Source organism: Palaemon carinicauda, unplaced genomic scaffold, assembly GCF_036898095.1.
Source record: "Palaemon carinicauda isolate YSFRI2023 unplaced genomic scaffold, ASM3689809v2 scaffold506, whole genome shotgun sequence".
Lineage (NCBI taxonomy): Eukaryota > Metazoa > Arthropoda > Malacostraca > Decapoda > Palaemonidae > Palaemon > Palaemon carinicauda.
Genome location: NW_027171769.1, coordinates 1 through 14971, shown reverse-complemented (window position 1 = coordinate 14971; position 14971 = coordinate 1).

Genomic DNA, 14971 nt, shown 5'->3' with positions numbered 1-14971 from the left:
AACACAAAATCTGACACCGAAAAATTTCGGGCATTATCTCTGACCCCGGCCCTTACTCGTTTCGGACCCCAAAAATAGGGTCCTTTTTCAATAAAAACTCATATATCTTCTATAATTTTAGCCGGAGAGCGAAAATATGCGATGACCACATTTATACCCATAAAACGACTCTATGCTGTAGTCTAACACAAAATCTGACACCGAAAAATTTCGGGCATTATCTCTGACCCCGGCCCTTACTCGTTTCGGACCCCAAAAATAGGGTCCTTTTTCAATAAAAACTCATATATCTTCTATAATTTTAGCCGGAGAGCGAAAATATGCGATGACCACATTTATACCCATAAAACGACTCTATGCTGTAGTCTAACACAAAATCTGACACCGAAAAATTTCGGGCATTATCTCTGACCCCGGCCCTTACTCGTTTCGGACCCCAAAAATAGGGTCCTTTTTCAATAAAAACTCATATATCTTCTATAATTTTAGCCGGAGAGCGAAAATATGCGATGACCACATTTATACCCATAAAACGACTCTATGCTGTAGTCTAACACAAAATCTGACACCGAAAAATTTCGGGCATTATCTCTGACCCCGGCCCTTACTCGTTTCGGACCCCAAAAATAGGGTCCTTTTTCAATAAAAACTCATATATCTTCTATAATTTTAGCCGGAGAGCGAAAATATGCGATGACCACATTTATACCCATAAAACGACTCTATGCTGTAGTCTAACACAAAATCTGACACCGAAAAATTTCGGGCATTATCTCTGACCCCGGCCCTTACTCGTTTCGGACCCCAAAAATAGGGTCCTTTTTCAATAAAAACTCATATATCTTCTATAATTTTAGCCGGAGAGCGAAAATATGCGATGACCACATTTATACCCATAAAACGACTCTATGCTGTAGTCTAACACAAAATCTGACACCGAAAAATTTCGGGCATTATCTCTGACCCCGGCCCTTACTCGTTTCGGACCCCAAAAATAGGGTCCTTTTTCAATAAAAACTCATATATCTTCTATAATTTTAGCCGGAGAGCGAAAATATGCGATGACCACATTTATACCCATAAAACGACTCTATGCTGTAGTCTAACACAAAATCTGACACCGAAAAATTTCGGGCATTATCTCTGACCCCGGCCCTTACTCGTTTCGGACCCCAAAAATAGGGTCCTTTTTCAATAAAAACTCATATATCTTCTATAATTTTAGCCGGAGAGCGAAAATATGCGATGACCACATTTATACCCATAAAACGACTCTATGCTGTAGTCTAACACAAAATCTGACACCGAAAAATTTCGGGCATTATCTCTGACCCCGGCCCTTACTCGTTTCGGACCCCAAAAATAGGGTCCTTTTTCAATAAAAACTCATATATCTTCTATAATTTTAGCCGGAGAGCGAAAATATGCGATGACCACATTTATACCCATAAAACGACTCTATGCTGTAGTCTAACACAAAATCTGACACCGAAAAATTTCGGGCATTATCTCTGACCCCGGCCCTTACTCGTTTCGGACCCCAAAAATAGGGTCCTTTTTCAATAAAAACTCATATATCTTCTATAATTTTAGCCGGAGAGCGAAAATATGCGATGACCACATTTATACCCATAAAACGACTCTATGCTGTAGTCTAACACAAAATCTGACACCGAAAAATTTCGGGCATTATCTCTGACCCCGGCCCTTACTCGTTTCGGACCCCAAAAATAGGGTCCTTTTTCAATAAAAACTCATATATCTTCTATAATTTTAGCCGGAGAGCGAAAATATGCGATGACCACATTTATACCCATAAAACGACTCTATGCTGTAGTCTAACACAAAATCTGACACCGAAAAATTTCGGGCATTATCTCTGACCCCGGCCCTTACTCGTTTCGGACCCCAAAAATAGGGTCCTTTTTCAATAAAAACTCATATATCTTCTATAATTTTAGCCGGAGAGCGAAAATATGCGATGACCACATTTATACCCATAAAACGACTCTATGCTGTAGTCTAACACAAAATCTGACACCGAAAAATTTCGGGCATTATCTCTGACCCCGGCCCTTACTCGTTTCGGACCCCAAAAATAGGGTCCTTTTTCAATAAAAACTCATATATCTTCTATAATTTTAGCCGGAGAGCGAAAATATGCGATGACCACATTTATACCCATAAAACGACTCTATGCTGTAGTCTAACACAAAATCTGACACCGAAAAATTTCGGGCATTATCTCTGACCCCGGCCCTTACTCGTTTCGGACCCCAAAAATAGGGTCCTTTTTCAATAAAAACTCATATATCTTCTATAATTTTAGCCGGAGAGCGAAAATATGCGATGACCACATTTATACCCATAAAACGACTCTATGCTGTAGTCTAACACAAAATCTGACACCGAAAAATTTCGGGCATTATCTCTGACCCCGGCCCTTACTCGTTTCGGACCCCAAAAATAGGGTCCTTTTTCAATAAAAACTCATATATCTTCTATAATTTTAGCCGGAGAGCGAAAATATGCGATGACCACATTTATACCCATAAAACGACTCTATGCTGTAGTCTAACACAAAATCTGACACCGAAAAATTTCGGGCATTATCTCTGACCCCGGCCCTTACTCGTTTCGGACCCCAAAAATAGGGTCCTTTTTCAATAAAAACTCATATATCTTCTATAATTTTAGCCGGAGAGCGAAAATATGCGATGACCACATTTATACCCATAAAACGACTCTATGCTGTAGTCTAACACAAAATCTGACACCGAAAAATTTCGGGCATTATCTCTGACCCCGGCCCTTACTCGTTTCGGACCCCAAAAATAGGGTCCTTTTTCAATAAAAACTCATATATCTTCTATAATTTTAGCCGGAGAGCGAAAATATGCGATGACCACATTTATACCCATAAAACGACTCTATGCTGTAGTCTAACACAAAATCTGACACCGAAAAATTTCGGGCATTATCTCTGACCCCGGCCCTTACTCGTTTCGGACCCCAAAAATAGGGTCCTTTTTCAATAAAAACTCATATATCTTCTATAATTTTAGCCGGAGAGCGAAAATATGCGATGACCACATTTATACCCATAAAACGACTCTATGCTGTAGTCTAACACAAAATCTGACACCGAAAAATTTCGGGCATTATCTCTGACCCCGGCCCTTACTCGTTTCGGACCCCAAAAATAGGGTCCTTTTTCAATAAAAACTCATATATCTTCTATAATTTTAGCCGGAGAGCGAAAATATGCGATGACCACATTTATACCCATAAAACGACTCTATGCTGTAGTCTAACACAAAATCTGACACCGAAAAATTTCGGGCATTATCTCTGACCCCGGCCCTTACTCGTTTCGGACCCCAAAAATAGGGTCCTTTTTCAATAAAAACTCATATATCTTCTATAATTTTAGCCGGAGAGCGAAAATATGCGATGACCACATTTATACCCATAAAACGACTCTATGCTGTAGTCTAACACAAAATCTGACACCGAAAAATTTCGGGCATTATCTCTGACCCCGGCCCTTACTCGTTTCGGACCCCAAAAATAGGGTCCTTTTTCAATAAAAACTCATATATCTTCTATAATTTTAGCCGGAGAGCGAAAATATGCGATGACCACATTTATACCCATAAAACGACTCTATGCTGTAGTCTAACACAAAATCTGACACCGAAAAATTTCGGGCATTATCTCTGACCCCGGCCCTTACTCGTTTCGGACCCCAAAAATAGGGTCCTTTTTCAATAAAAACTCATATATCTTCTATAATTTTAGCCGGAGAGCGAAAATATGCGATGACCACATTTATACCCATAAAACGACTCTATGCTGTAGTCTAACACAAAATCTGACACCGAAAAATTTCGGGCATTATCTCTGACCCCGGCCCTTACTCGTTTCGGACCCCAAAAATAGGGTCCTTTTTCAATAAAAACTCATATATCTTCTATAATTTTAGCCGGAGAGCGAAAATATGCGATGACCACATTTATACCCATAAAACGACTCTATGCTGTAGTCTAACACAAAATCTGACACCGAAAAATTTCGGGCATTATCTCTGACCCCGGCCCTTACTCGTTTCGGACCCCAAAAATAGGGTCCTTTTTCAATAAAAACTCATATATCTTCTATAATTTTAGCCGGAGAGCGAAAATATGCGATGACCACATTTATACCCATAAAACGACTCTATGCTGTAGTCTAACACAAAATCTGACACCGAAAAATTTCGGGCATTATCTCTGACCCCGGCCCTTACTCGTTTCGGACCCCAAAAATAGGGTCCTTTTTCAATAAAAACTCATATATCTTCTATAATTTTAGCCGGAGAGCGAAAATATGCGATGACCACATTTATACCCATAAAACGACTCTATGCTGTAGTCTAACACAAAATCTGACACCGAAAAATTTCGGGCATTATCTCTGACCCCGGCCCTTACTCGTTTCGGACCCCAAAAATAGGGTCCTTTTTCAATAAAAACTCATATATCTTCTATAATTTTAGCCGGAGAGCGAAAATATGCGATGACCACATTTATACCCATAAAACGACTCTATGCTGTAGTCTAACACAAAATCTGACACCGAAAAATTTCGGGCATTATCTCTGACCCCGGCCCTTACTCGTTTCGGACCCCAAAAATAGGGTCCTTTTTCAATAAAAACTCATATATCTTCTATAATTTTAGCCGGAGAGCGAAAATATGCGATGACCACATTTATACCCATAAAACGACTCTATGCTGTAGTCTAACACAAAATCTGACACCGAAAAATTTCGGGCATTATCTCTGACCCCGGCCCTTACTCGTTTCGGACCCCAAAAATAGGGTCCTTTTTCAATAAAAACTCATATATCTTCTATAATTTTAGCCGGAGAGCGAAAATATGCGATGACCACATTTATACCCATAAAACGACTCTATGCTGTAGTCTAACACAAAATCTGACACCGAAAAATTTCGGGCATTATCTCTGACCCCGGCCCTTACTCGTTTCGGACCCCAAAAATAGGGTCCTTTTTCAATAAAAACTCATATATCTTCTATAATTTTAGCCGGAGAGCGAAAATATGCGATGACCACATTTATACCCATAAAACGACTCTATGCTGTAGTCTAACACAAAATCTGACACCGAAAAATTTCGGGCATTATCTCTGACCCCGGCCCTTACTCGTTTCGGACCCCAAAAATAGGGTCCTTTTTCAATAAAAACTCATATATCTTCTATAATTTTAGCCGGAGAGCGAAAATATGCGATGACCACATTTATACCCATAAAACGACTCTATGCTGTAGTCTAACACAAAATCTGACACCGAAAAATTTCGGGCATTATCTCTGACCCCGGCCCTTACTCGTTTCGGACCCCAAAAATAGGGTCCTTTTTCAATAAAAACTCATATATCTTCTATAATTTTAGCCGGAGAGCGAAAATATGCGATGACCACATTTATACCCATAAAACGACTCTATGCTGTAGTCTAACACAAAATCTGACACCGAAAAATTTCGGGCATTATCTCTGACCCCGGCCCTTACTCGTTTCGGACCCCAAAAATAGGGTCCTTTTTCAATAAAAACTCATATATCTTCTATAATTTTAGCCGGAGAGCGAAAATATGCGATGACCACATTTATACCCATAAAACGACTCTATGCTGTAGTCTAACACAAAATCTGACACCGAAAAATTTCGGGCATTATCTCTGACCCCGGCCCTTACTCGTTTCGGACCCCAAAAATAGGGTCCTTTTTCAATAAAAACTCATATATCTTCTATAATTTTAGCCGGAGAGCGAAAATATGCGATGACCACATTTATACCCATAAAACGACTCTATGCTGTAGTCTAACACAAAATCTGACACCGAAAAATTTCGGGCATTATCTCTGACCCCGGCCCTTACTCGTTTCGGACCCCAAAAATAGGGTCCTTTTTCAATAAAAACTCATATATCTTCTATAATTTTAGCCGGAGAGCGAAAATATGCGATGACCACATTTATACCCATAAAACGACTCTATGCTGTAGTCTAACACAAAATCTGACACCGAAAAATTTCGGGCATTATCTCTGACCCCGGCCCTTACTCGTTTCGGACCCCAAAAATAGGGTCCTTTTTCAATAAAAACTCATATATCTTCTATAATTTTAGCCGGAGAGCGAAAATATGCGATGACCACATTTATACCCATAAAACGACTCTATGCTGTAGTCTAACACAAAATCTGACACCGAAAAATTTCGGGCATTATCTCTGACCCCGGCCCTTACTCGTTTCGGACCCCAAAAATAGGGTCCTTTTTCAATAAAAACTCATATATCTTCTATAATTTTAGCCGGAGAGCGAAAATATGCGATGACCACATTTATACCCATAAAACGACTCTATGCTGTAGTCTAACACAAAATCTGACACCGAAAAATTTCGGGCATTATCTCTGACCCCGGCCCTTACTCGTTTCGGACCCCAAAAATAGGGTCCTTTTTCAATAAAAACTCATATATCTTCTATAATTTTAGCCGGAGAGCGAAAATATGCGATGACCACATTTATACCCATAAAACGACTCTATGCTGTAGTCTAACACAAAATCTGACACCGAAAAATTTCGGGCATTATCTCTGACCCCGGCCCTTACTCGTTTCGGACCCCAAAAATAGGGTCCTTTTTCAATAAAAACTCATATATCTTCTATAATTTTAGCCGGAGAGCGAAAATATGCGATGACCACATTTATACCCATAAAACGACTCTATGCTGTAGTCTAACACAAAATCTGACACCGAAAAATTTCGGGCATTATCTCTGACCCCGGCCCTTACTCGTTTCGGACCCCAAAAATAGGGTCCTTTTTCAATAAAAACTCATATATCTTCTATAATTTTAGCCGGAGAGCGAAAATATGCGATGACCACATTTATACCCATAAAACGACTCTATGCTGTAGTCTAACACAAAATCTGACACCGAAAAATTTCGGGCATTATCTCTGACCCCGGCCCTTACTCGTTTCGGACCCCAAAAATAGGGTCCTTTTTCAATAAAAACTCATATATCTTCTATAATTTTAGCCGGAGAGCGAAAATATGCGATGACCACATTTATACCCATAAAACGACTCTATGCTGTAGTCTAACACAAAATCTGACACCGAAAAATTTCGGGCATTATCTCTGACCCCGGCCCTTACTCGTTTCGGACCCCAAAAATAGGGTCCTTTTTCAATAAAAACTCATATATCTTCTATAATTTTAGCCGGAGAGCGAAAATATGCGATGACCACATTTATACCCATAAAACGACTCTATGCTGTAGTCTAACACAAAATCTGACACCGAAAAATTTCGGGCATTATCTCTGACCCCGGCCCTTACTCGTTTCGGACCCCAAAAATAGGGTCCTTTTTCAATAAAAACTCATATATCTTCTATAATTTTAGCCGGAGAGCGAAAATATGCGATGACCACATTTATACCCATAAAACGACTCTATGCTGTAGTCTAACACAAAATCTGACACCGAAAAATTTCGGGCATTATCTCTGACCCCGGCCCTTACTCGTTTCGGACCCCAAAAATAGGGTCCTTTTTCAATAAAAACTCATATATCTTCTATAATTTTAGCCGGAGAGCGAAAATATGCGATGACCACATTTATACCCATAAAACGACTCTATGCTGTAGTCTAACACAAAATCTGACACCGAAAAATTTCGGGCATTATCTCTGACCCCGGCCCTTACTCGTTTCGGACCCCAAAAATAGGGTCCTTTTTCAATAAAAACTCATATATCTTCTATAATTTTAGCCGGAGAGCGAAAATATGCGATGACCACATTTATACCCATAAAACGACTCTATGCTGTAGTCTAACACAAAATCTGACACCGAAAAATTTCGGGCATTATCTCTGACCCCGGCCCTTACTCGTTTCGGACCCCAAAAATAGGGTCCTTTTTCAATAAAAACTCATATATCTTCTATAATTTTAGCCGGAGAGCGAAAATATGCGATGACCACATTTATACCCATAAAACGACTCTATGCTGTAGTCTAACACAAAATCTGACACCGAAAAATTTCGGGCATTATCTCTGACCCCGGCCCTTACTCGTTTCGGACCCCAAAAATAGGGTCCTTTTTCAATAAAAACTCATATATCTTCTATAATTTTAGCCGGAGAGCGAAAATATGCGATGACCACATTTATACCCATAAAACGACTCTATGCTGTAGTCTAACACAAAATCTGACACCGAAAAATTTCGGGCATTATCTCTGACCCCGGCCCTTACTCGTTTCGGACCCCAAAAATAGGGTCCTTTTTCAATAAAAACTCATATATCTTCTATAATTTTAGCCGGAGAGCGAAAATATGCGATGACCACATTTATACCCATAAAACGACTCTATGCTGTAGTCTAACACAAAATCTGACACCGAAAAATTTCGGGCATTATCTCTGACCCCGGCCCTTACTCGTTTCGGACCCCAAAAATAGGGTCCTTTTTCAATAAAAACTCATATATCTCTATAATTTTAGCCGGAGAGCGAAAATATGCGATGACCACATTTATACCCATAAAACGACTCTATGCTGTAGTCTAACACAAAATCTGACACCGAAAAATTTCGGGCATTATCTCTGACCCCGGCCCTTACTCGTTTCGGACCCCAAAAATAGGGTCCTTTTTCAATAAAAACTCATATATCTTCTATAATTTTAGCCGGAGAGCGAAAATATGCGATGACCACATTTATACCCATAAAACGACTCTATGCTGTAGTCTAACACAAAATCTGACACCGAAAAATTTCGGGCATTATCTCTGACCCCGGCCCTTACTCGTTTCGGACCCCAAAAATAGGGTCCTTTTTCAATAAAAACTCATATATCTTCTATAATTTTAGCCGGAGAGCGAAAATATGCGATGACCACATTTATACCCATAAAACGACTCTATGCTGTAGTCTAACACAAAATCTGACACCGAAAAATTTCGGGCATTATCTCTGACCCCGGCCCTTACTCGTTTCGGACCCCAAAAATAGGGTCCTTTTTCAATAAAAACTCATATATCTTCTATAATTTTAGCCGGAGAGCGAAAATATGCGATGACCACATTTATACCCATAAAACGACTCTATGCTGTAGTCTAACACAAAATCTGACACCGAAAAATTTCGGGCATTATCTCTGACCCCGGCCCTTACTCGTTTCGGACCCCAAAAATAGGGTCCTTTTTCAATAAAAACTCATATATCTTCTATAATTTTAGCCGGAGAGCGAAAATATGCGATGACCACATTTATACCCATAAAACGACTCTATGCTGTAGTCTAACACAAAATCTGACACCGAAAAATTTCGGGCATTATCTCTGACCCCGGCCCTTACTCGTTTCGGACCCCAAAAATAGGGTCCTTTTTCAATAAAAACTCATATATCTTCTATAATTTTAGCCGGAGAGCGAAAATATGCGATGACCACATTTATACCCATAAAACGACTCTATGCTGTAGTCTAACACAAAATCTGACACCGAAAAATTTCGGGCATTATCTCTGACCCCGGCCCTTACTCGTTTCGGACCCCAAAAATAGGGTCCTTTTTCAATAAAAACTCATATATCTTCTATAATTTTAGCCGGAGAGCGAAAATATGCGATGACCACATTTATACCCATAAAACGACTCTATGCTGTAGTCTAACACAAAATCTGACACCGAAAAATTTCGGGCATTATCTCTGACCCCGGCCCTTACTCGTTTCGGACCCCAAAAATAGGGTCCTTTTTCAATAAAAACTCATATATCTTCTATAATTTTAGCCGGAGAGCGAAAATATGCGATGACCACATTTATACCCATAAAACGACTCTATGCTGTAGTCTAACACAAAATCTGACACCGAAAAATTTCGGGCATTATCTCTGACCCCGGCCCTTACTCGTTTCGGACCCCAAAAATAGGGTCCTTTTTCAATAAAAACTCATATATCTTCTATAATTTTAGCCGGAGGGCAAAAATATGCGATGACCACATTTATACCCATAAAACGACTCTATGCTGTAGTCTAACACAAAATCTGACACCGAAAAATTTCGGGCATTATCTCTGACCCCGGCCCTTACTCGTTTCGGACCCCAAAAATAGGGTCCTTTTTCAATAAAAACTCATATATCTTCTATAATTTTAGCCGGAGAGCGAAAATATGCGATGACCACATTTATACCCATAAAACGACTCTATGCTGTAGTCTAACACAAAATCTGACACCGAAAAATTTCGGGCATTATCTCTGACCCCGGCCCTTACTCGTTTCGGACCCCAAAAATAGGGTCCTTTTTCAATAAAAACTCATATATCTCCTATAATTTTAGCCGGAGGGCAAAAATATGCGATGACCACATTTATACCCATAAAACGACTCTATGCTGTAGTCTAACACAAAATCTGACAACGAAAAATTTCGGGCATTATCTCTGACCCCGGCCCTTACTCGTTTCGGACCCCAAAAATAGGGTCCTTTTTCAATAAAAACTCATATATCTTCTATAATTTTAGCCGGAGAGCGAAAATATGCGATGACCACATTTATACCCATAAAACGACTCTATGCTGTAGTCTAACACAAAATCTGACAACGAAAAATTTCGGGCATTATCTCTGACCCCGGCCCTTACTCGTTTCGGAGCCCAAAAAATAGGGTCCTTTTTCAATAAAAACTCATATATCTCCTATAATTTTAGCCGGAGGGCGAAAATATGCGATGACCACATTTATACCCATAAAACGACTCTATGCTGTAGTCTAACACAAAATCTGACAATGAAAAATTTCGGGCATTATCTCTGACCCCGGCCCTTACTCGTTTCGGACCCCAAAAATAGGGTTCTTTTTCAATAAAAACTCATATCTCTCCTATAATTTTAGCCGGAGGGCGAAAATATGCGATGACCACATTTATACCCATAAAACGACTCTATGCTGTAGTCTAACACAAAATCTGACACCGAAAAATTTCGGGCATTATCTCTGACCCCCGGCCCTTACTCGTTTCGGACCCCAAAAATAGGGTCCTTTTTCAATAAAAACTCATATATCTCCTATAATTTTAGCCGGAGGGCGAAAATATGCGATGACCACATTTATACCCATAAAACGACTCTATGCTGTAGTCTAACACAAAATCTGACACCGAAAAATTTCGGGCATTATCTCTGACCCCGGCCCTTACTCGTTTCGGAGCCCAAAAATAGGGTCCTTTTTCAATGAAAACTCATATATCTCCTATAATTTTAGCCGGAGAGCGAAAATATGCGATGACCACATTTATACCCATAAAACGACTCTATGCTGTAGTCTAACACAAAATCTGACAACGAAAAATTTCGGGCATTATCTCTGACCCCGGCCCTTACTCGTTTCGGACCCCAAAAATAGGGTCCTTTTTCATAAAAACTCATATATCTCCTATAATTTTAGCCGGAGGGCGAAAATATGCGATGACCACATTTATACCCATAAAACGACTCTATGCTGTAGTCTAACACAAAATCTGACACCGAAAAATTTCGGGGCATTATCTCTGACCCCGGCCCTTACTCGTTTCGGAGCCCAAAAATAGGGTCCTTTTTCAATGAAAACTCATATATCTCCTATAATTTTAGCCGGAGAGCGAAAATATGCGATGACCACATTTATACCCATAAAACGACTCTATGCTGTAGTCTAACACAAAATCTGACAACGAAAAATTTCGGGCATTATCTCTGACCCCCCGGCCCTTACTCGTTTCGGACCCCAAAAATAGGGTCCTTTTTCAATAAAAACTCATATATCTCCTATAATTTTCGCCGGAGGGGCGAAAATATGCGATGACCACATTTATACCCATAAAACGACTCTATGCTGTAGTCTAACACAAAATCTGACACCGAAAAATTTCGGGCATTATCTCTGACCCCGGCCCTTACTCGTTTCGGACCCCAAAAATAGGGTCCTTTTTCAATAAAAACTCATATATCTCCTATAATTTTAGCCGGAGGGCGAAAATATGCGATGACCACATTTATACCCATAAAACGACTATGCTGTAGTCTAACACAAAATCTGACACCGAAAAATTTCGGGCATTATCTCTGACCCCCGGCCCTTACTCGTTTCGGAGCCCAAAAATAGGGTCCTTTTTCAATAAAAACTCATATATCTCCTATAATTTTAGCCGGAGGGGCGAAAATATGCGATGACCACATTTATACCCATAAAACGACTCTATGCTGTAGTCTAACACAAAATCTGACACCGATAAATTTCGGGCATTATCTCTGACCCCCGGCCCTTAGTCGTTTCGGACCCCAAAAATAGTGTCCTTTTTCAATAAAAACTCATATATCTCCTATAATTTTAGCCGAGGGCGAAAATATGCGATGACCACATTTATACCCATAAAACGACTCTATGCTGTAGTCTAACACAAAATCTGACAACGAAAAATTTCGGGCATTATCTCTGACCCCGGCCCTTACTCGTTTCGGAGCCCAAAAATAGGGTCTTTTTTCATTAAAAACTCATATATCTCCTTTAATTTTAGCCGGAGGGCGAAAATATGCGATGACCACATTTATACCCATAAAACGACTCTATGCTGTAGTCTAACACAAAATCTGACACCCGAAAATTTCGGGCATTATCTCTGACCCCCGGCCCTTACTCGTTTCGGACCCCAAAAATAGGGTCCTTTTTTAATAAAAACTCATATATCTCCTATAATTTTAGCCGGAGAGCGAAAATATGCGATGACCACATTTATACCCATAAAACGACTCTATGCTGTAGTCTAACACAAAATCTGACAACGAAAAATTTCGGGCATTATCTCTGACCCCGGCCCTTACTCGTTTCGGAGCTCAAAAATAGGGTCCTTTTTCAATAAAAACTCATATATCTCCTATAATTTTAGCCGGAGGGCGAAAATATGCGATGACCACATTTATACCCATAAAACGACTCTATGCTGTAGTCTAACACAAAATCTGACAACGAAAAATTTCGGGCATTATCTCTGACCCCCGGCCCCTTACTCGTTTCGGAGCCCAAAAATAGGGTCCTTTTTCAATAAAAACTCATATATCTCCTATAATTTTAGCCGGAGGGCGAAAATATGCGATGACCACATTTATACCCATAAAACGACTATGCTGTAGTCTAACACAAAATCTGACACCGAAAAATTTCGGGCATTATCTCTGACCCAGGCCCTTACTCGTTTCGGACCCCAAAAATAGGTCCTTTTTCAATAAAAACTCATATATCTCCTATAATTTTAGCCGGAGGGCGAAAATATGCGATGACCACATTTATACCCATAAAACGACTCTATGCTGTAGTCTAACACAAAATCTGACAACGAAAATTTCGGGCATTATCTCTGACCCCGGCCCTTACTCGTTTCGGACCCCAAAAATAGGGTCCTTTTTCAATAAAAACTCATATATCTCCTATAATTTTAGCCCGAGGGCGAAAATATGCGATGACCACATTTATACCCATAAAACGACTCTATGCTGTAGTCTAACACAAAATCTGACACCGAAAAATTTCGGGCATTATCTCTGACCCCGGCCCTTACTCGTTTCGGACCCCAAAAATAGGGGTCCTTTTTCAATAAAAACTCATATATCTCCTATAATTTTAGCCGGAGGGCGAAAATATGCGATGACCCACATTTATACCCATAAAACGACTCTATGCTGTAGTCTAACAGAAAATCTGACAACGAAAAATTTCGGGCATTATCTCTGACCCCGGCCCTTACTCGTTTCGGACCCCAAAAATAGGGTCCTTTTTCAATAAAAACTCATATATCTCCTATTTTTGGGCTCAAGCCATGTCGTCCTGATGGAAGTTCCTTAAGGCAGCTTCCTAGGGTATATTACAACTACGGCGATATTCCCAGAGATTTACCTTCAGGTACCCCAGAATTCTAACTCCTGGAGCGAGTATCCCTAAAAAAGACCTTAGGGATATCGTAAATATCAGTGGACGTATTCTTGACACGCCTCATAGCAATCTATACCCCGAATAGAGTTAACACTTCGTAGGGGTAAAATGGCAAGAAAACGAAAACGATAAGAAAGGGGGGAGCCGTTCATAAGGCATCCCTCCTCCCCGTTTCGAAAGCGTGCCCTGCGCCGCTCACCGGCGCCATCTGTATTCCTTTTTGCGTAGCTCTACGACTCGGTGTGTTTTCCTGTTTTCTACCCAATCTTGGAATTTTCTCGCTTAATAATGCTTTCTCCAACTTCTTCTACCCTCGGATAAGTTGAGTACTATTTCTTTTATGTATAAATGTAGGCTCTTGGTTAAAATTAAAGTAATTAAAAGAGTTATCTTTGATACAAGAGCTGTTGCCTGCTGGAGGCATCATGGATGCTGTCGCTCGCTAGAATAGGATTTATTTGTTAGCAAGAGCGACGTTCCCAGCCCCTTTGCGCTTAAATATTAGCTACTTAGCTTATTAGGAATTCTGTTATGATGCGATAGTAGGTGCCTGGCAAAGTTTGCCAAGGCTGCCAACACTAGTCTTCGTAGGCTAGTTGTTGGCCTATGTACTTCCTGCATGATAATTAGTCTTCCAAATGTGATTTTATTGCTTTAAGCGTTAGGCAACGTTATACATATAAGTCCCTTTCGAGTACCTTCCAAGATAGTATTGGTGTGAGTTTCGGTGAATTAGGTAATCGATTCTCTTAGTGCCTAGGCTAGGTTGTCTTAGGTCATTATAATATTATCTGTTCCCCGTTTGCTCCCTTCTCTTCGGGGAAGGGGCAAACCCTTTCCCTCTGTTTAAGCCTTAGGCTTAACTCTAGTGGTTTATTTGAATTAATCTTCAAATATATCTATGCTGGAGTAGTACTGTACCTTC